The sequence below is a fragment of the Dendrobates tinctorius genome, unplaced genomic scaffold, assembly GCF_039654945.1.
Source record: "Dendrobates tinctorius isolate UK_male_01 unplaced genomic scaffold, ASM3965494v1 ptg000104l, whole genome shotgun sequence".
Taxonomy (NCBI): Eukaryota; Metazoa; Chordata; class Amphibia; order Anura; family Dendrobatidae; genus Dendrobates; species Dendrobates tinctorius.
In genome coordinates, this window is record NW_027361772.1 from 19,808,700 (window position 1) to 19,831,114 (window position 22,415).

Genomic DNA, 22,415 nt, shown 5'->3' on the forward strand with positions numbered 1-22,415 from the left:
GGAGTCGGTAAGCCACAGTTGCGACTCCGACTCCTGGATTTTATCAGGCTCCGACTCCGACTCCTTCATAAATGGCCAATTCATAACAACAAATTTACTGTTGTAAAATATTAAACATCGTGCTTATTCAGTTTCTCACCATCATATAAGTAATCAGACCACTTAGAGCAAAAACTACATTTATTAGAATACAATTAGAATATAGCAAATAACTTTTATAAACTTTTCTAAACTGTAAGTAAATATGCAATAAACACTTTTATGCAGTTAATAAGAAGAAATCTATAAATTTGTCCTCAGAAAAAGTATTGCCTCTGTCAGATCCTCCTTCATGGATGCCCTCAAATCTGATCTAATTATTTTGAGAGCAGAGAACAACCTCTCTACACTAACTTGTGTTGGTGGCAAAGCAGTAACCACTCGGGCAACATCTCTGACAATGTCAGGATACAGAGGAATCGCTTGTTGCACTGTTATTTTTGATGAACGGTCAAATTTCTCAATTTCTTTTAGTGCACATGAAAAATTCTGCTGAAATGTACTGGCTGTGTTCCTTGATGGGGATGACTCTTCTTCTATGCGGGAACGCTTTGCACGGTCCTTGTGATCCAAATATTTTTCGAAATTAAATTCTTCATCAGTTGATGATGAGGGTGAAGATGTGGCAGGACGACCAAATTCTTCTTGTTCCTCCTGACTGTTCTGCAACCCTTTCATCCTTACTGCTATTTCAAACAGAGCTTCTTTTCCTTTACTTAGCTGTTGATCATCTAGAAGAATCCGATGCATTGGGTCTACATAAACAGCTGCCAAAAGAATGTTATTTTGTAATAGTAGCTCCTCTCTCCGTTTCATTGATGTAGCAATGCCACTTGCAATTAACCCTCCTCTTTGGGACAGGCGAAACATCAGCTTCTTCCACTCCTTTAAGAAAATACCTGGAGTTAAGTCCTCTGCTTGTAATTTTTTAGTCACTGTAAATGGGTGCTCTAGCAATTTTTCCAGCTCAGTCACCTGATTCCACTGACTTTCATTTAGCGTCAGTTGAGGGTTAGCCATGTCTACAAGAAAGGTTTTCAGTTCAACCAAGCGCTGAATCATTAAGTAAGTACTGCCCCATCGTGTGGCTTGATCAATAATTGCCCCTTTTCCAGCACGTCTCTTCAAAATTGAGTCAACTTTAGGGGTTCTGGCAACAGTAGCCAATTTTCTCACCTTGCCAATCAGTGCAGCAGCATGTCCTTCTTGCAGACTGTCTCTTATAGCCAGCTGTAGCGTATGCACAACACAGCGCATGTGATGAATAAAAGAACATATTGATACAGTTTCAACAAGATCATCTAAACTATCATGTTGCTGTTCATCTGAAGCAACTTCAGTTTGCTCCTCAGTTACAATACTGTGTTCCACTATTTCAAACATTTCTGTGTCTGTGGACCCAGAATGTTCTAGCTGCTGGTCACCATCATTACTCTCATTCATTAGCTTAATAGTACTTATCATATTTGAAGCATTGTCAGTTACAACAGAAAGAACTTGCTCTTTTTTAAGTTCATAGTCTTGCAGAACCTTTTCCACCAAGACCTGGAGAAACTCACTGGTGTGATGAGCTTTGGTGTCTTTTACTGCCAATGTCTTGGTAACTATTTCATTTTTGTCACAAACAAATCGGACATTGATGGCAAAATAGTTCACTCTGTGACGTGTGCAGGCATCCATTTTAAGAAACAGAAAGCGTCCCTTGAGAGTTTTTTTTAAGTTCTTCCTTTTGTTTAAAAGCTTCTTCGATTACTAATTTTCTAATACTCTCTCTCTCCAGAGAAACACCAAGCTTGCGGGCCATTTCCCCATTCAGACACATAAAAGCTGGTCGTGAAAATAATGAAATAGGCACACTATCCTTTACAGCAAGCTCTATGATCTGTTTTTTAAATGTATCTACTGTCATTGTCACAATAACTTTGTCACTGACAAAATATCTTGCAACTGATGGCTGCAAAGTTCTCTGCTCCTTTGTTTGACTGGAAGAGCTGGGCACTGGTTCATTGGTTTGGATGCAGTCTTTCTCATCCACTGCTTTCGGTACTTCTGGATGAAAGCGCTGTAAATGTCTCTTTAGATTAGAAGCTCTGGTAGGAGCATTTTTATCTTTGCCTGAATATGCACTCATCTTGGCTTCACAGCATTTGTTTTCGTCTGGATCATTTGTCATACACTGACAGACATAATGTTTTCTATCTTGAGTGATGGTGAAATGTTCAAATACAGCTGATTTAATGTGATGCTTCTTTGACATTCTCAGGTTTTTAATTCTGCATTCACAATCCAAAGGACAATTGTTTTTCCTAAAAACAATTGTACAAAATTATTGCCAGGTCGTACAACTGATATAGTGGTCAGTAATACTGTTAATATTCCTCATGTACTCACAGTTAACTGATGCAAAGTTTGTTGAAAGGATAATACTTCTTACAGTCTTCCTCTTCTGAGTAGCAGGCAGCTGTGAGATGCTTAGAAGACGCACACCTAGTATGATCTAGTCTAGAGGAGGAGCTTTACTACTAAGAATTTGCAACACATTTTCACTTTCAGTTTCTTACATTGTAAGTAGGGGGGTTGGGGCAGCATGAGGTTAACCAAGTATAAGATTAGATAAGGGCAGTGGAGAACCGTGGCACACAAGAAGTAAAGGCCCTGTCACACTAAGCGACTTACCAGCGATCCCGACACTGATATCAAGGTGTCAGGATCGCTAGTAAGTCGCTATGTGATCGCTGTTGAGCTGTCACACAGACAGCTTCACCAGCGATCAGCACAGCGATGCCGAGCGCCCGGCATCGCTGGCCATCCTGTAAAAAATAGAATCAAAATAAAAAATATAGTTATTCTCACCTTCCGACGTCGCGTTCAGCCATCCCGCCTCTCTACACTCTCCGGTCCCAGTGATCCTTTGCACGAATGACCGCGAGATGTCACAGTCTCGAGGGATAACAAAGTCTCGCGGTCATTCGTGCAAAGGATCACTGGGACCAGAGCGTGGAGAGAGGCAGGATGGCTGAACGGGACGTCGGAAGGTGAGAATAACTATATTTATTTTTTTAATTATTTTTTACACCTGATCGCTGGTCTCCTGCCTGTCACACACAGCGATGCGTGCTGGCCAGCGGGAGACCAGCGACCAAAGAAGTGTCCAGAGATTTCTTGCAGCGATCAGCGATACCGGCAGGGGGGCCGCTCGCTGATCGCTGTCACACACAGCGATCTCGCTGGTGAGATCGCTGTTACGTCACAAAAGTTGTGACTCAGCAGCGATCTCGCTACTGAGATCGCTTAGTGTGACAGGGCCTTAAGAAATGTCTCTATCTCCAGCAGAACTGCTTATCACTGTTGTTCATAGTTTGATAGAACATATATATTTGAGTAACATTTATAAAATTCATATGAAAGTTCAATTATGAAATATTAATACATTTTTTTTAAAGCTGGAGTCGGAGTCGGTACATTTCTACCGACTCCGACTCCAACCAAAACTAACTCCGACTCCACGACTCCGACTCCACAGCCCTGCCGCTGGCATCCGTTTTTTTCCATCCGTTGGATCCGTTTTCTTGCAGATCCGTTTTTCCACACCTCCAAAATGGGATGCTCCCAAATATGATTGGCTCTTGGAGAATGCTCCCAAATGTGATTGGATCCTGGAAACTAGGGAAAACTATATCTAGGGTGTTGTAATACAAAATCTTTGAAAGGTTTTAGAGCTAGTGGCAGCGATGGAAGGAGTTATTGCGAGTATTGACAGCTTCTGTGTGGACTTTGATCTTCACTGCAATTGGTTGGCAATTATTGCTCTCCAGAGGGAGAAAAGAAGACTGCGAATCCTGCGTATGAGGAGACGACGGCAGTGGATTCATCCAATCAATGCGCAGAGGTTTACCCGTGGTGTGTTTTCAACACTATACCTGGAATTGAGGGATAATCCGGACAAGTTCTTCAACTATGTGCGCATGAGGCAGGACTTGTTTGAGCTATTGGTGGAGCGTGTTGGAGAACAAATCCGGAGAAGGGACACCTTCATGCGCTTTTCTATTTCACCGGCGGAGCGTTTGATGGTGACCCTTCGGTAAGTTATCTATTTTTTTTAAAAGGTTTCAGATTCTGCAGACTTTTATTGTTATGTTATGGCTTGTAGTTTGTATTAATTTGACTTTTTTCCCTTTTTTTCCCAGATTCCTGGCAACTGGAGAATCATTCACCTCCCTCCATTACCAGTTCCTGCTTGGTATTTCAACAATATCTGGAATTTTACAACAGACCTGCCGTGCATTGTGGTATTGTCTACACGAGGAATACATCCCACAGCCAACACAGGAGAGGTGGCTGGAGATTGCCGACAACTTTCAACAAATCTGCCAGTTTCCAAATTGTGTTGGTGCGGTTGATGGGAAGCATATCAGGATTGTGAAGCCCATCGGATCTGGATCTGAATTTTACAACTACAAGAAATTCTTCTCCATTGTACTTATGGCCATTGCAAATTTATTGCCGTGGACATTGGTGCGTATGGGCGTTCAAACGATTCTCAAGTCTTCAAGATGTCCGCAATGGGCCGTCGTTTGTATGGAGACAATTTTGACTTCCCACCTCCAAAACCACTCCCTGGAACAACAGGCCCACCAATGCCATTTGTGTGCGTTGGTGACAACGCATTTCAGCTGTCCAAACACCTACTCAAGCCGTATGGTAGTCGTGGATCGACACACCGCAAAAAAATATATAACTATCGATTGACCAGAGCGCGAAGAATGGTGGAGTGCGCTTTTGGGATTTTAACTGCAATATGGAGAGTCCTGTTAACGGCCATAAAAATGAAAACAGACTGTGGATGAGGTGGTGAAAGCCTGTGTCATCCTGCACAACTTTGTACTTTCAAAGGAACCTGTTTCCATAGAAGAAAATCTTTCTGAAACCACCGTGTGGGATTATCAGCAGCCCACTGTTCGGAGTACAGGGTCAGTGGCAAGAATGAGGGACACATTTGCAGATTATTTTATGACACCAGAGGGAAAACTTGACTGGCAAGATGACATGGTATAATTTTTTTTTTTTTATATCAATTGTGGGTAATAAGTGTTGTGTTTTTTTTTAACTTTTTACACCACCGGTGTACAGTGAAATGTTACCAAGTGTTGTGTTTTTTTTAACCTTTTACACCACCGGTGTACAGTGAAATGTTACCAAGTGTTGTGTTTTTTTTAACCTTTTACACCACCGGTGTACAGTGAAATGTTACCAAGTGTTGTGTTTTTTTTAACCTTTTACACCACCGGTGTACAGTGAAATGTTACCAAGTGTTGTGTTACAAAGTGTTGTGTTTTTTTTACCTTTTGCACCACCGGTGTACTTTGAACCTTTACCAAGAAATAAAGAACAAAAAAGAAACTACACAATAAAGTTCTTTGAAAAAAAAACCTTGTTTTATCGTGGAATTTTTCAAAGTTATATATTTTAAAACTTTGTTTTTTATTTTAAAACTTTTTTTGGTATTTTTTTAATTTTTTTGGTAGACATTTCTTTTATTTTTTTGTAGAACAAGCAACATTTTATTACAACTGCTGGTAGTTTTGGGTGGAGACACTATCGGAGGGGTTAACAGGGTTGACCACATCGAGGGGGGGGGGGTGGAGGACTGGGAAGGGAGTTGGTGAGGATCAGAAGTGGAAGGGGGTTGAAAACATGAGGTTGGGACGGGAGTGGATGGACAGACGAGGTTTGTGGGAACATTGAGGCTATGTGCACACGCTAGCGTTTTTAAACGCTCAGGAAAAGGATCCCCTTTCCAGAAATCGCGCGTCTTTTTCCGTGCGATTTTTGACGCGATTTTGACGCGTTTTTTGACACGCGATTTCTGGGATCATTGGGGATGGCTAAAAACGCTCAGCAATGCGGAAATTAATGAGCATGCTGCGTTTTTAGCCGCTAAGCGATTCCTGAGCGGTTAAAAACGCATGCATTGGCACAGAAAGCCAAAAACGCATGCTAATTAATTTGATGCATCTTTTAAGCGTTTCTGCAGCGTCTGAGCTGGCTCAAACGCTGCCGTAACGCTTAAAAAAACGCATCGTGTGCACACAGCCTGAAGGTGTGTGTGGGGGTGGGTATGGTGAGGGCATTGGGGTATAATGCAATGGGGAAGGAAGGTACTGGGAAGAATGGAATGGGGAAATAGAGAAAGGAGAGGGAGTGGTAGGAGGAGGGATGGTTGTATGATGGATGGTTGTATGAGGATGGACAGAGGGAGGATGGACAGGGGGAGGTTGGGACAATACTTCCACTAGAGCATTGTGACAGGCTTGCATCACACGCATCTGTTGGTGAGTACTTAAACCTTCCATCTGCCGGACAACTGATTGAAAAAAAAATATGTCTCGGCATCTGGTTTGACTCTGAATTCATCTGTTCCATGTATCTTCTGAGTTCCATGATACTTTGATTGATCATGGTCAACCCAGAAGATAACTGTTGTCCATAAGTGTGGAAACCATGCTGGACAGATGAGTTCAGACTCAAACAGTCAGACAAGGTCATTCTTTCCTGACCTCTCAGACGCTGCCGGCCAGAACCAAAAGTTGGTCGAGATGTTGCGGCAGTGTCTGAGGGGTGGGGAACAGGGTACAAGTCGTCACCAGCAGCTTCATGTGATGAAGACTGCCCTGCTGCTCCAGTGCTGGTTGAGGGGAAAGAGGGATGAGACAAGAGGGAAGGTAGAGAGGGGTTGGATACCTCGATGTGATCACCAGGGGCAGTCTCACAAGGGATCACTCCAGAGGGAGGCAACTCAGATGCAGGTTCCCGAGTGCCTCAGACGGTGCTAAAAAAAGAAAAAAAAATATATTAAAGATATTGATATTTAATTTAACTGTGCTGAAAAAAAAAAGGTTAAACATGTAAACATTTGTACTACAGAAATGGTGTGTGGAATAATTACCTTCTGCTCACCATCGTTGACCGGAGGAACGCCAGGGCTCTGTAGTTCTTGTACTGGGGTCCCCGGCGTCCTCCCGATCCACTCGGGGCCTGCATCTCCTTGTTGAAGTCCCTCTTGAAGCGATCCCTGAGCGACCGCCACCGTGTGATAACCCTGTCACCTGTGAAGAAAAAAAAAAAAAAAAAGGGGTTTGGTATTCAACGCTTCACATGCTGGAATATAAGTTACTGAAATTGTAATACTTACGCACTAAATCCCTGGCCCTCGCATTGAGCTCCTCCCAGTTCTCTACAACCGCGCAACACACCTCATCCCAGAGTCGTCGGGTGGTTGGTCGGCATGCAAACGGTTTCCCATGTTCCACAGCGGCTCCCGTGTTTCTACTTGATGGATGAGGTCGTCAGTGTCGATTATGACACCCTCCTCAACTGGTCTCCGGGGAGCACGCTGTGAAACCTGTGAAGAAAAAACAAAAAAAAAAAATTACATTCAATTCAAACACATGATGTTCATTACTCAATTATCCAAATAGGGTTACTTACCGTATGCCGACCACCAGACGCATCACCTCGACGACGCTGGGATGTCCTGGGAGTCGCTCTTGTGTGGGCACCAGATTGTGAAGACTGTAAAAAAATAAATTTTGGTTTGGATGGATGCGTAGTTATTGTGTGTGCGCTGTGATGAATGTTTGTGTTGGGTGTAGCATTATGTTTGTATGTCTGTATGTGCTAAACTTACACTCTGCACACCCCCTCCTTGCGTCTCTCCACCCTGCATGTCTCCTCCTGGAAGCTCCTCTGAATCAGCTTCCTGTGAAAACATAATACATGCATATAGGGTTAAAAAAAAAAATGTAAATAAGAGTAAAAAAAAAAAAAAAAATATTTACCTCAGTTCGCTGATGATGTGAGGGGGAGCTTTCAGAAGAAGACATTCCTGCGGTCTGGCTTGCGGGTCTGCAGCTACTATACAAAGGATATCAAAAGCTTTCAGGCCTTTATACTTACTGAGCAAATTTCACTCTTTTGTGTGGGTCTGCTGTGGCCTGGTGGGTTTGCTGCAGCGTGGTGCGTCTGCTGCGTACTGGCGTGTGTGCGGTTCTTCCTGAAATGATATAAAAGTGTAAACAAAATTTTAATAACATTAAAAAAAAAGGCTTCATTGGTATTTAATGTGTGTAATTCCCTGAAACTGAGTATACGCACAGTTTTAAGTGTTTGCATGTGTGAATTCCCTGACAATCTCTCACTGAGAATGTAACCACACTGATTGCAGGTGTGTAATTCCTGTGTATACCCACACTGTGTGTTTGCATGTGTGAATTCCATGAAAAACTCTCACTGAGAGTGTAACCACACTGTGATTGAAGGTGTGTAATTCCTGAGTATACCCACACTTTGTGTTTGCATGTGTGAATTCCATGAAAATCTCTCACCGAGAGTAAACCCGTGTTTTAATGTGTAAATTCCAATCTCTCACTTGAGAGTATAACCACACTTGTATACCAAAACCCAAAAATTAATGTACCTTTTTGGTACATAACCATACTTAATTTTACCTGGTTTGAAAATGATACTACAGAGAGTTTTTCAAAACAGTTTTTATTAAAAAAAATTGTTTAATTTATATAGAATTTATTTATTTATTTATTTATTTTTTTTTACACAAATAGGAGCTACTCTGCTCTTTATTTTAAATACCACAATAAATGAAAAATAAAAAAAACAGTGATATACAAAAGAAACACCACATACAATACACAACACAATCACAGCACAATTGCAAATATTAAAATAAAATTCAGTACACATTCAACAGAAAAACAATTAAAATATGAATAAAAAATCCAACTAAAAATACACACACACATGCAACACTAGGAGGCCACGAACATACATGCAGGAAGGCAGACCACACACACACAGACAAGCCACAGACATGCTCCAGGGGTCTTGCAGGTGGAGGTCTTGCAGCTGGGCAGGCAGGTTTTATAGCTCTGGCTCTGTCTCCTTCTATCAGTCTGGCTGGTGCCGGATGTCTGGCTCTGTGTCTTCAGTGTGGCTGGTGTCGGATGTCTGGGCCCAATTACACCACATGCAATGCACACAGAACACAATCCCAGCATACTTGCAAATATTAAAATAAAATTACAGTAGTATGAAAATAAACTGCAGTACACATGCAACCGAAAAAAAGCATAATAAAAATACACACACACAGACATGCAACACTGGGAGGCCACAAACATACATGCAGGAAGGCAGACCACACACAGGCAGGCAAGCCACAGACACACACAGGCAGACAAGCCACAGACATACACAGACATGCCCCACACAAATAGTTTTAATACTCACACAATTGCAGGCTTTGGTGGCTTGGTAGCAGGCCTGTCCGTCCTGGCTTGTTGCTGGGCAGCTGGGGTATGGCAGGCTGGCAGGCTCTCTCTCTTTCTTCAGCTGGGGGTCTTTCTGTTGGGCAGGTGCTGTCTGGCTGGCTCCGTCTTGTCAGTGTGGCTGGTGCCGGATGTCTGGGCCCAGTGATTAATTTGCCCACCTTATATAGTTTTGGGTCTGTCTGGAAAAGTATCTTTTTTTCTGAGCATGCTCAGTGCGATTTAGCGGATTCCGCAAAATAGCGGATCCGCCACCCATAGGCGCCCATTCTACCGCATGGCGGACGACGGCGGATCCTCCGTTGTCCGCCATTTTGACGGCGCAAAAAACTGTTGCAAGCTCCGTCCACCTCAGACAGAATCCGCCAGGAATATGGCGGATCCACCGAATAGCGGACGTAACGGACGACCATCCGCCAAAATCCGCCACTAATGTATCTCAATGGGAAAAAATGGCGGATCCGCAACAAAAAAAGCGGATCTGCCATTTTCACTTTTTGGCGGATTTTGTCTGATTTCAAAAAACTGAAGTGTGAAACAGGCCTTAGTGTGAGATCAGTGGCCCAAAGTCATTTAACCTTTTAATTAAAGCCCTTCTGTGCCCACTTTGATAATTTTTTTGCCAGTTTTACAATGTTTGTAGCTGTTTAAGTGTATTCACATCAGGGCTCCTCGCTGCATTTTATGTTGTTATTGTGATGCTTATTTTTTGTTGTTAAACCTATAAAAAAAAAAAAAAACAGAAAAGAAAAAATTGCCGAATAACAAACTGGACGAATCAGAAACCAACGTCAACCTCGTGAGTTTTGTTGAATTTTATCTATGATACACAGCAGACTTTCCAAAAATCTGCATGTACGTCCCTGTGTACATGTGACATTACACTGTAGATTTTCACTTTGGATTCCACCCTTTGCAATTCAATCCGCTGCAGATCCTCAGCGCTACTGCAACTAAATCCATAGTAAAGGCGTCCGGTGTGGACGTATCCCCATTGTATCTACCGAGAGGGCGCAAATCTGTTTTCATGCACAGGTGCTGGGCTTGTCAGGGCTCCTCGAACTGTCCACAGTGAAAAGATTTTTTTAAGCCACCACCATGACAAGGTAGACTCTTTTGGCCAGGCCCTACTCTAACCTATTAAACATTTGTTAAAATATCCAATACAATTTAGGTACCGTATATTTTTATTTTTCAATTTTTAAAATGACCAATAATATCACATGCAGAGGACAAATACCACCGCACCATGACCAGACACTATATTACCACCACATACTGACGTATAATTCACAGACAAGGAACAAGTCCCACCACCCCATGTGCAGACACCATATTACCACCACAGTGACCCAATAATATCACACACGGGACAAATACCACCACACCATGTCCAGACCACACATTACCACCACATGATGACCAATAATACCACATACAAAGAACACATACCACCACACCATGGCCAGACCACATATTACCACCCCATAGTGACCACATTATAGCACATACAAAGAACAAATACAGCCACACAATGGCCGGACAACATATTACCACCACATAGTAACTGAATACTACAATACTGATCATTAATAAAAAAACACAATGCTAATATCACCATAAGTGCCATTATACACAGAAGATCTGAACTTAGTATGCAGTGTCTGTGCACAGGTAATACAGTGATCACTGGTGACATTGTACACAGGACCGCTGTATAGTATACAGTGTATAGTGTCAGTGTACAGGTAATATACTGACTCACCGGTACCGTCTGTAGGCGAAGTCCGTCATTTTCGCTTTTAATCTTCATCCAGCACAGACCCCGTCACTTCCAGGGCAGAATCCTGCCACTGGGGCCCAATCGCCTGATTGCGGCCCTGGGGCTTGTTACAGTGCAGTAATCAGAACTGTGTGATTTAAAAGGAATCTGTCATCAAGTGTATACTGCCCAAAGCCCAGGCTATATAAATCAGAGCCTGTGCGATTGCAGCAAGTTATGTTTTATTCTGAAACACTGCGATATTTTAGAGTAAACATACATTGAAAAAATGGCCAGGGACTATGGAGGCAATTCATCAAAGTTTTTTCACCAGATTTCTGGTGAAAAAAAGCTTTGAAAAGTTACATTTATTTGCACAAACACAAGGTTGTGCAAAAAAAAACAAAAAAAACTTTTTGCATGAACATTGTCGCCATAGCTCCATACAAGTGGGTGGAGCTGGGGGGGGGGCGCGGCGACCCTTGTTTGCCAAATACATTATGAGCGACAGCGGTTGCTACACTACAAATCTTATTCCAGCAAGGGCTGGAGTATTATTTGTGGCAAAATGTACATACCGGCGCATGCCACTATTCTCGTCGCCTGATTCATTAAGAGGCACGAGCGTCTGCTCAAAATTGCCCCCTCGTCAAGACCGGCGAGCGAATCGATGGTTTTCACAAAATCATAGAATGTTAGAGTTGGAAGGGATCTCCGGGTCATATTGTCCAACCCCCTGCTCAATGCAGGATTCACTAAATCATCTCAGAGAGATGACACCATTATTTTTAACATATCTTGTACTAGTAAACGGGGAAAAAAATTCTAAGTGCAGTGAAATTGCTAAAAAGTGCAATTCCACAATTGTTTTTTGTTTTGTTTTCATACTATGTTCACTAAATGCTAAAACTGACCTGCTATAATGATTCTTCAGGTCATTACGAGTTCATAGACACCAAACATGTCTAGGTTCTTCTTTTAATCTAAGTGGTGAAAAAAAATTACAAAGTTTGTTAAAAAAAAATTGCGCCATTTTCCGATACCCCTAGTGTCCAATTTTTCGTGATCTCGGGTTGGGTGAGGGCTTATTTTTTTGCGTGCCAAGCTGATATTTTTAATGATATTGACAAATTGCACCCCTCTATCAGACACCATACTGACAGGCACACCATGCAACCGAATCACATGCTCAATGAATAGCTTAGATAGAGTCTCAGCATTAGGAAGACCCGTTAAGGGTACAAAATGTGCTTGTTTACTGAACCTATCCACAACTACCCAGATCACAGTTTTGCCATTAGAGGGTGGGAGATCGGTGATCAAATCCATGGACAGGCGAGTCCACGGTCTATCCGGAATTGGCAGTGGCACCAATTCCCCGGCCGGCCGGTTGTGGGAGGCTTTAGCGCGGGCACAAATTTCACAGGAGGACACAAAACCAGTGACGTCAGAAGTCAAAGAGGGCCACCAGAACAGCCTAGTGATGGCTTTACGAGTGGCCGAGATTACAGGATGCCCACTCAGAGCCGAGTCGTGGAACTCCCGAAGCACCCTTAACCGATACTGGACAGGCACAAAGTGCTTATTTTCAGGTATGGACGGAGGAGCAAGAGATTGGGCCTCACGAATCTCCTGCTCCAATCTCGGGGACACCACAGCCACCACCACCCCGCTCTGAAGAGTGAAGGAAGGAGGCTCAGGAGGCGATACCGGATCTAGGCTGCGAGACAAGGCATCCGCCTTCACATTCTTGGAACCTGGTCTGAAAGTGATGGAAAACTGAAATCGGGAAAAAAAAAAATTGACCACCTTGCCTGTCTCGGAGTCAGACGTTTGGCGGATTCGATGTAAGACAGGTTCTTGTGATCTGTAATGACAGTGATACGATGGACAGCCCCCTCCAAAAAATGCCTCCATTCTTCAAAAGCCAATTTAATGGCCAACAACTCTCGGTTACCCACATCATAATTTCTTTCAGCAGAGGAAAATTTTTTAGAAAAGAAGGCATAGGGTCTTTAGTTAGTTAATGTGGTGGGCCCCTGAGACAACACAGCCCCCACTCCCACCTTAGAGGCATCCACTTCTATGATGAATGGTTTAGACAAGTCAGGTTGAACCAGTACCGGAGCAGTCATGAAATGTTCTTTTAACAAAGAAAACGCCGCCACAGCTGGAGCTGACCAGTTTTTGAGATCCGCCCCCTTTTGGGTGAGATCAGTGAGGGGTTTGACCACTTGAGAGAACCCCTTGTTGAATTTTCTATAATTGGCGAAACCCAGAAATCGCTGAAGACCCTTGAGATCTCTGGGTTGCACCCAATCCACAATGGCCTGTATCTTCCTCGGGTCCATACGAAACCCCTCAGTGGACAGGATGACCCCTAGAAAGGACAATTCTTGAGTAAAAAATGAACATTTCTCCAATTTGGCAAAGAGTGAGTTGTCCCTGAGCCTCTGGAGAACCGCATGAAGATGACCCATATGACTTTGTCTATCAGAAGAATATATGAGTATGTCATCAAGATAAACAACTACAAAGCGTCCAATAAAGTCAGAAAAAACATGGTTAATGAAATTCTGGAATACCGCTGGTGCGTTAGTCAAACCGAAGGGCATAACCAAATTTTCAATTGATTGTACAAATCAGGTATCAGTGGGAGAGGATAAGTGTTTCTTATGGTTATTTTGTTCAGTTCTCGAAAATCGAGGCATGGGCGTAAACCACCATCTTTTTTTTTTACAAAAAAGAACCCCGCTGCCACAGGAGAGACAGATGCCCGTCTATGCCCTTTACGGAGGTTCTCAGAGATATACTCCTTCATAGCAGACAGCTCAGGGCCGGAGAGATTGTACAGCCGGGCTTTGGGCAATTTGGCACCGGGAACAAGATCCACGGCACAATCGAATGGGCGGTGTGGTGGTAGAACCTCAGCCTCCTTTTCAGAGAACACATCCTCAAAATCCTTCAGGTACTCCGGAATACCCTCCAGACTGACGGATGACATACACACAGTAGCAAGACAATTTTCAGAACAACCAGGTCCCCATTTAACAATATCCCGGGACCCCCAGTCAATAACCAGGTTATGCCGTTGCAACCAGGGAAACCCTAACACCAGGCCAGCAGGGAGGTTATCCAAAACAAAGCATGACATGCGCTCCTGGTGTAGGGCCCCCACCCTGAGGGTGAATTCTTTAGAAGTGAAATGGAGACCATCCTTAGTGAGAGGTGTAGAGTCAATAGCCACAATTTTTAAGGGAGTCCCCAACCTAACTGTCCCTAATCTACAGCGAGCCCCCAACTTAGAGTCAATCAGGTTCAGGGATGACCCACAGTCTACAAAAGCCGACGTATGGAAAAAGCCGTTCTCAACACCCAGTTCCACCTTTAGCAGTATCTTTGAAAATGAAGAAAAAGGTACCTGAGAGTCTGGGTGACCTCCACGATTATCACCCAGACTCAGCCGCTTGTTAGTCAGAGGACAGGAGGGGCAGTCTTTTTTCCAATGTCCGGGATCTCCGCAGTAAAAACACAACTTTCCATCACGTCGCCGTTTCCTCTCCTCCTGGGGGTTGGTGGCTCCCACCTCCATATGTTCAGATGGAAGCAAAACATCAGGGTTAGCAGGGAAAATCGGAAACCCTCGCTGAGTAACACCTCTCTCCCGCCGTCTACGATCCATACGGATAGCCTGAGTCATAGCCTCCTCCAATGAGCTGGGAGGTGAATGGAGAGCCAGAGCGTCCTTCGAGCAATCCGACAGTCCCTTCCTGAACAGACATCTCAGTGCGGAGTCGTCCCAGGACACCTCAGTGGACCATCGACGGAATTCGGAGCTGTACCATTCGGCTGAATGCTTCCCTTGCCCCAGACCCATAATAGTCTCCTCTGCCACCCTAACACGGTTTGGTTCATCATAGATAAGTCCTAGGGCCTCAAAGAACCTATCTACCGACATCCGTTCAGGGGCAGTAGGGGGCAACGAGAAAGCCCAGGATTGGGAACCCTCCCTAAGTAAGGAGGTAACAATCCCCACCCGCTGAGTCTCATCCCCAGACGATTGGGGTCTAAGAGAAAACCATAATTTACAACTCTCCTTGAATATGTGAAATTTATCCTTTTCGCCAGAAAATGTCTCAGGAAGTTTAACTGAGGGTTCAGGAGAGTGCAAAATAACATCTACAGAGTCACCTGGTGGACAAACAATATGAAGTGTTTCCCTGCATGGTCTTAATAGTCTCAGTCAGTTCTTTCTGTAAGTGGGTATGAGACATGACAAGGGACTGATGATTCACAGAAAAGTCCTGCGCCATCTGCGTCAAACTGGACACTTGATCTGCCAAGTTATGCAGCAGATCCATGACCAAAGGGAAAAAAAAGTGCAAAATCCCATTTAAATGTATAGGTTAGTGATAATGTAGTGAAACCTCCACCAGGGGGAGCTGGTGAGGGAAGAGAGGTTACACACTAAGAGCAGCAACCCTGAGCAACAGCACAGGTGCCACAGGTAACGAGAGAGAATAGTCAGACGAACCGAGTCAGAAACTAGCAGGAGCAGACGTACCAGAAGGAGCAGCAATACACGTAGTGTAAATACCAAGCCGAGAGTCAGAAAGCCAGAACATGAGCACGAGGTCCAAAACGTGAGACGAAATACGTGGTCGGGGTACAAGCCAGGGGGTCAGATGCCAGAAAGGGAATGTAACAGCAGAGACGAATACCAAGAGACGGGGTCAGAGATCAGTCCGGGTCATACACGTGAATATCAGTCAAAGGCAGGAGGATCACCAAGGTACAAGGGTCAGAGGCTCTAATCTGGAAGCTTGAGCTATCACTAACACTGGTCAGCAGGCTGTGAGAGACTGAAATAGCCCAGCTAGCTCCAGAACGAGGCTGAGATTAACCCCCCGCATGACCAGTCCGGAGTGAAGACAACAGAAAAACTCCGGACTGGACCAAGACACTAAGTTCTACTTTATCTGCTGTTTGAGTAAAGACTCTTGGGATTTCTGCCTCAGTCTCGGTTTGTGACCCACTGGATCTTATTCGGACCTCCGGTCATTATATAGTTGTGGTCTACCTATGATGTCAATTACAGGCCTCTCTCCTCTTTTTAAGTGGGAGAACTTGCACAATTGGTGGCTGACTAAATACTTTTTTTCCCCACTGTATGTGCACATGGTCAGTAAACGCTGCAGGTTGGATGCTGCGTACATCCGCATCGTTCAACCTGCAGGGTCCAGCTGTTACAGCATAGTGGAAGGGATTTCAAGAAATCCCATGACCACTATGTATGCACCGATGCCTTCAGCTCACCCACAGAGACTGACATGCGGCTCATCTTTCCAGACCACAGCATGTCTATTTATGTAGCGTAAATTACCTATAGACTTTCATTAGATGCGGTAAAACCACATTATCTTCCTACAGTAGTCACATGCGTATTGAATGTGGGAACGCAGCTTACTACGCATGTGTACTAATTTAAATAATGGTGAATCTTGTGACAGAGGCAGAAGTACATGACACAGGAAGTGGAGGAAAACACAGAGGTCCCCTCCAGTTTTAATAAATAATAATTTTTAAAAAAAAATGGCATGGGGTCCCCCTATATTTGTTAACCAGCCAGAGTAAAGCAGACTACCGGGACTGGTATTTCAGGCTGGTAAGGATCCAATATCCATGAACCTTACCAGCCTGATAATACCTGGCCACAGTAGTCTGCTTATTTTGGATAGTTAGCAAAAATAGTGGGATCCCCTAAAAAAAAAATAGCGTGGAGTCCCCCTATTTTTGTTAACCAGCCAAGGAAAAAGCAGACAGCTGCGACCTGGTATTCTCAGACTAGCGAGGCCCATGGATTTTGGCCCTCACCAGTCTAAAAATAGCAGCCCGCAGCCACGGCACAATTGGCACATCCAAAGATGCGCCAAATGTAGCACTTTACCCGGCTCTTCCCACTTGCGCTGTAGTGGTGGCAAGTGGGGTAATATTTGTGGGTTTGATGTCACCTTTGTATTGTCAGGTGACATCAAGCCCACGGATTAGTAATGGAGAGGCGTCTATAAGACACCTATCCATTACTAATCCTATAGTTACATGGTAAATAAAGACACAGCCAGAATAAAGTCTTTTATTTGAAATAATGACAGAGTCCTTTAATCTTAAATAAACCATACTTACTGCATGGCCTATTCATCCATCACCCTCTTCTCCTGGAAGAGAATAAAAATAAAAAAGCAACAATATCTTTACCTGTCCGCCGAGAAGATATACATACTGTCCCACGACGAGTCCAGCTCTGCTACATCTGGATGCCTATGGCTGAACAGTGGCATTATGCCACCATTCAGTCTGACATCCAGAACACAGCGGAGCTTGAAGATTATCACCGGAGAAAGCTCGGTCCCTGACGGTCACATGCACGGTGTCATGCTCGCCATGTCTGTCATGTCCGCCATGTCTGTTTCGCCTCATGACCCCTGGAGCGGTGTGCACGCGCATCTCATGTCTGCTATCCTGCATGTTCCCTAGAGCAGTGTGCACACTCACCTCATGACTGCTGGGCTGCAAGATGCCTGCCTTTCTTCCAAGAACCCCTGATCATGTGTCCTTCCTAGGTCCCAGCACTGGCTGGTTCTGCAATCATCTCTGCATGTCTGGAACCCCTGATCATGTGACCTTTCCTAGGTTCCAGCACTGTCTGGTTCTGCAATCATCTCTGCATATCTGGAATCCCTGATCATGTGACTGCTCTCTGTGATCCTGGAGGTTCTGAACTGGAAGTTCTCCCCTGGTCCTGACCCGGAAGTGGAGGTGCTAATGCCCTATATCAGACCGCCTCTCCCTATGGTCAGGGGCTGAATATTGTGTTGCTTCCCTGCATGGCTGCTTGGTCTGCTGGGTCGCTCTCCGTATTCTGTGCCCCTGCACTTTGCCCTGTTGTGCGTCTCTGCACACGCTCTGTGCTTGTACTTTGCCTTAGTCTCGTGCCTTGTCTTGTGTTTGTCCGTCGTGCCATGTTTTGTCTCTGCCCTGCTTTGCCTTGTAGTCAGGGCTGTGGAGTCGGTAAGCCACAGTTGCGACTCCGACTCCGACTCCTGGATTTTATCAGGCTCCGACTCAGGCTCCGACTCCGACTCCTTCATAAATGGCCAATTCATAACAACAAATTTACTGTTGTAAAATATTAAACATCGTGCTTATTCAGTTTCTCACCATCATATAAGTAATCAGACCACTTAGAGCAAAAACTACATTTATTAGAATACAATTAGAATATAGCAAATAACTTTTATAAACTTTTCTAAACTGTAAGTAAATATGCAATAAACACTTTTATGCAGTTAATAAGAAGAAATCTATAAATTTGCCCTCAGAAAAAGTATTGCCTCTGTCAGATCCTCCTTCATGGATGCCCTCAAATCTGATCTAATTATTTTGATAGCAGAGAACAACCTCTCTACACTAACTTGTGTTGGTGGCAAAGCAGTAACCACTCGGGCAACATCTCTGACAATGTCAGGATACAGAGGAATCGCTTGTTGCACTGTTATTTTTCATGAACGGTCAAATTTCTCAATTTCTTTTAGTGCACATGAAAAATTCTGCTGAAATGTACTGGCTGTGTTCCTTGATAGGGATGACTCTTCTTCTATGCGGGAACGCTTTGCATGTTCCTTGTGATCCAAATATTTTTCGAAATTAAATTCTTCATCAGTTGATGATGAGGGTGAAGATGTGGCAGAACGACCAAAATCTTCTTGTTCCTCCTGACTGTTCTGCAACCCTTTCATCCTTACTGCTATTTCAAACAGAGCTTCTTTTCCTTTACTTAGCTGTTGATCATCTAGAAGAATCCGATGCATTGGGTCTACATAAACAGCTGCCAAAAGAATGTTATTTTGTAATAGTAGCTCCTCTCTCCGTTTCATTGATGTAGCAATGCCACTTGCAATTAACCCTCCTCTTTGGGACAGGCGAAACATCAGGTTCTTCCACTCCTTTAAGAAAATACCTGGAGTTAAGTCCTCTGCTTGTAATTTTTTAGTCACTGTAAATGGGTGCTCTAGCAATTTTTCCAGCTCAGTCACCTGATTCCACTGACTTTCATTTAGCGTCAGTTGAGGGTTAGCCATGTCTACAAGAAAGGTTTTCAGTTCAACCAAGCGCTGAATCATTAAGTAAGTACTGCCCCATCGTGTGGCTTGATCAATAATTGCCCCTTTTCCAGCACGTCTCTTCAAAATTGAGTCAACTTTAGGGGTTCTGGCAACAGTAGCCAATTTTCTCACCTTGCCAATCAGTGCAGCAGCATGTCCTTCTTGCAGACTGTCTCTTATAGCCAGCTGTAGCGTATGCACAACACAGCGCATGTGATGAATGAAAGAACATATTGACACAGTTTCAACAAGATCATCTAAACTATCATGTTGCTGTTCATCTGAAGCAACTTCAGTTTGCTCCTCAGTTACAATACTGTGTTCCTCTATTTCAAACATTTCTGTGTCTGTGGACCCAGAATGTTCTTCTAGCTGCTGGTCACCATCATTACTCTCATTCATTAGCTTAATAGTACTTATCATATTTGAAGCATTGTCAGTTACGACAGAAAGAACTTGCTCTTTTTTAAGTTCATAGTCTTGCAGAACCTTTTCCACCAAGACCTGGAGAAACTCACTGGTGTGATGAGCTTTGGTGTCTTTTACTGCCAATGTCTTGGTAACTATTTCATTTTTGTCACAAACAAATCGGACATTGATGGCAAAATAGTTCACTCTGTGACGTGTGCAGGCATCCATTTTAAGAAACAGAAAGCGTCCCTTGAGAGTTTTTTTAAGTTCTTCCTTTTGTTTAAAAGCTTCTTCGATTACTAATTTTCTAATACTCTCTCCAGAGAAACACCAAGCTTGCGGGCCATTTCCCCATTCAGACACATAAAAGCTGATCGTGAAAATAATGAAATAGGCACACTATCCTTTACAACAAGCTCTATGATCTGTTTTTTAAATGTATCTACTGTCATTGTCACAGTAACTTTGTCACTGACAAAATATCTTGCAACTGATGGCTGCAAAGTTCTCTGCTCCTTTGTTTGGCTGGAAGAGCTGGGCACTGGTTCATTGGTTTGGATGCAGTCTTTCTCATCCACTGCTTTCAGTACTTCTGGATGAAAGCGCTGTAAATGTCTCTTTAGATTAGAAGCTCTGGTAGGAGCATTTTTATCTTTGCCTGAATATGCACTCATCTTGGCTTCACAGCATTTGTTTTCGTCTGGATCATTTGTCATACACTGACAGACATAATGATGTCTATCTTGAGTGATGGTGAAATGTTCAAATACAGCTGATTTAATGTGATGCTTCTTTGACATTCTCAGGTTTTTAATTCTGCATTCACAATCCAAATGACAATTGTTTTTCCTAAAAACAATTGTACAAAATTATTGCCAGGTCGTACAACTGATATAGTGGTCAGTAATACTGTTATTATTCCTCATGTACTCACAGTTAACTGATGCAAAGTTTGTTGAAAGGATAATACTACTTACAGTATTCCTCTTCTGAGTAGCAGGCAGCTGTGAGATGCTTGGAAGACGCACACCTAGTATGATCTAGTCTAGAGGAGGAGCTTTACTACTAAGAATTTGCAACACATTTTCACTTTCAGTTTCATACATTGTAAGTAGGGGGGTTGGGGCAGCATGAGGTTAACCAAGTATAAGATTAGATAAGGGCAGTGGAGAACAGTGACACACAAGAAGTAAGAAATGTCTCTATCTCCAGCAGAACTCCTTATCACTGTTGTTCATAGTTTGATAGAACATATATATTTGAGTAACATTTATAAAATTCATATGAAAGTTCAATTATGAAATATTAATACATTTTTTTTAAAGCTGGAGTCGGAGTCGGTACATTTCTACCGACTCCGACTCCAACCAAAACTAACTCCGACTCCACAGCCCTGCTTGTAGTCCTTCCTTGCTCTGATTCCGTTCTGTGTTTCTGCCTATGCTTCTGTTCCTGGTTCCGTACTCTGCTTAAGCTCTGCCTTGTTTCTTGTCTTGCCTTGCTTTATTGCTTCGAGTGCCCTTTGCATGCGCCTGGCCTTCCTAGCCTCCTGTTTGTGCCTCAGCCGTGCCCACCCTAGCTGTGCCCGCCTGCTTGTGCCTCAGCCGTGCTCGTCGGTCAGTGACAGCTGTGTCGCCTGCCATGCCTCAGCCGGGTTCGCTGGAGTCTTGCCCATCTGTCAGTGCCGTAGCCCGATCAGCTTGTCAGTGCCCCAGCCGTGCTCTCTGTGCTTCATTGCACCTCACGCTGTGTTTGCACTGTCCCCTACGTGCTCTCCAAAGCACGCGCAGGTCCTCGCCTGCCCCTTGGCATACCTCCCCGTGCTTCTATAATAGTACGCGCAGGTTTTGCCATGTAACCTGTCGTGCCCTCTTGCACGCACAGGTCCTATCTTTTTCGCTGGCGTGTCCCTCTACACGCGCAGGCCTCCATCCCTGTACCTGCCCCTGGTGTGCCCTCTACACGCACAGGCCTCCGTCCCTGTACCTGTCCCTGGCGTATCCTCTGCCTGCGCAGGCCTCCGTCCCTGTACCTATCCCTGGCGTGTCCCTCTACACACGCAGGCCTCCGTCCCTGTACCTGTCCCTGGCGTGTCCCTCTACACACGCAGGCCTCCTTCCCTGTACCTGTCCCTGGCGTGTCTGTTATGAATGGGTCACCGAGGAGAAAAAAGCAAAACAAGCTAAGTCACAGAAAACCAGAGAGGTTGGTAACTATGCAGATTGCAGATCCCTGATCTTACCACACAACTAGCAGTAGCCGTGGAGCGTGCCTACGATGTTCCTAGACGCCTTGTCATGGCCGGAGCACTAAATAAGCCTAAAGCAAGAAAAGGGAAAACTAACTGCCCCAGAGCAGACCCCAAAGGAATAGAGAGCCCCCACACATGTATTGACGGTGAAACAAGATGAAGGCACAAACACAGGCAGGAAACTAGGCTGAGCAAATGATGGGGCCCAAACTAACTAGACAGGAAAGGAAAGACACTGTCTGCAACGAACCCTACAAAAATCATGTCCAACACTTCTGATAGCAAAATTAACCCTGAAGTCACTAGACTTCTCCCACTCTATCAGCACTCTGAAATATTCTGAGACAGAGCAAAAAGAGACCGATCTAGTAAGGGACAAAGCCAATTGGCAAAATACTGATAAATAAGAGTGGAAATTCAGCACAGCCCCCAACAGGGGCTGGCTG

The 22,415-nt window shown here is 44.1% G+C and overlaps 1 protein-coding gene and 1 long non-coding RNA gene across 2 annotated transcripts in view; one reads left to right on the forward strand and one right to left on the reverse strand.

The window, feature by feature from the left end:
* PEBP4 (phosphatidylethanolamine binding protein 4) overlaps positions 1-22,415 on the forward strand; it is a 95,525-nt gene that overhangs the window by 1,513 nt on the left and 71,597 nt on the right. The window lies entirely within an intron of this gene.
* LOC141100414 (uncharacterized) lies at positions 5,495-7,747 on the reverse strand. Its single transcript, XR_012234693.1, has 4 exons — positions 7,727-7,747; positions 7,232-7,611; positions 6,986-7,145; positions 5,495-6,868 (listed from the first exon to the last, which is right to left on the reverse strand). It is a non-coding gene; the product is annotated as an uncharacterized lncRNA (long non-coding RNA).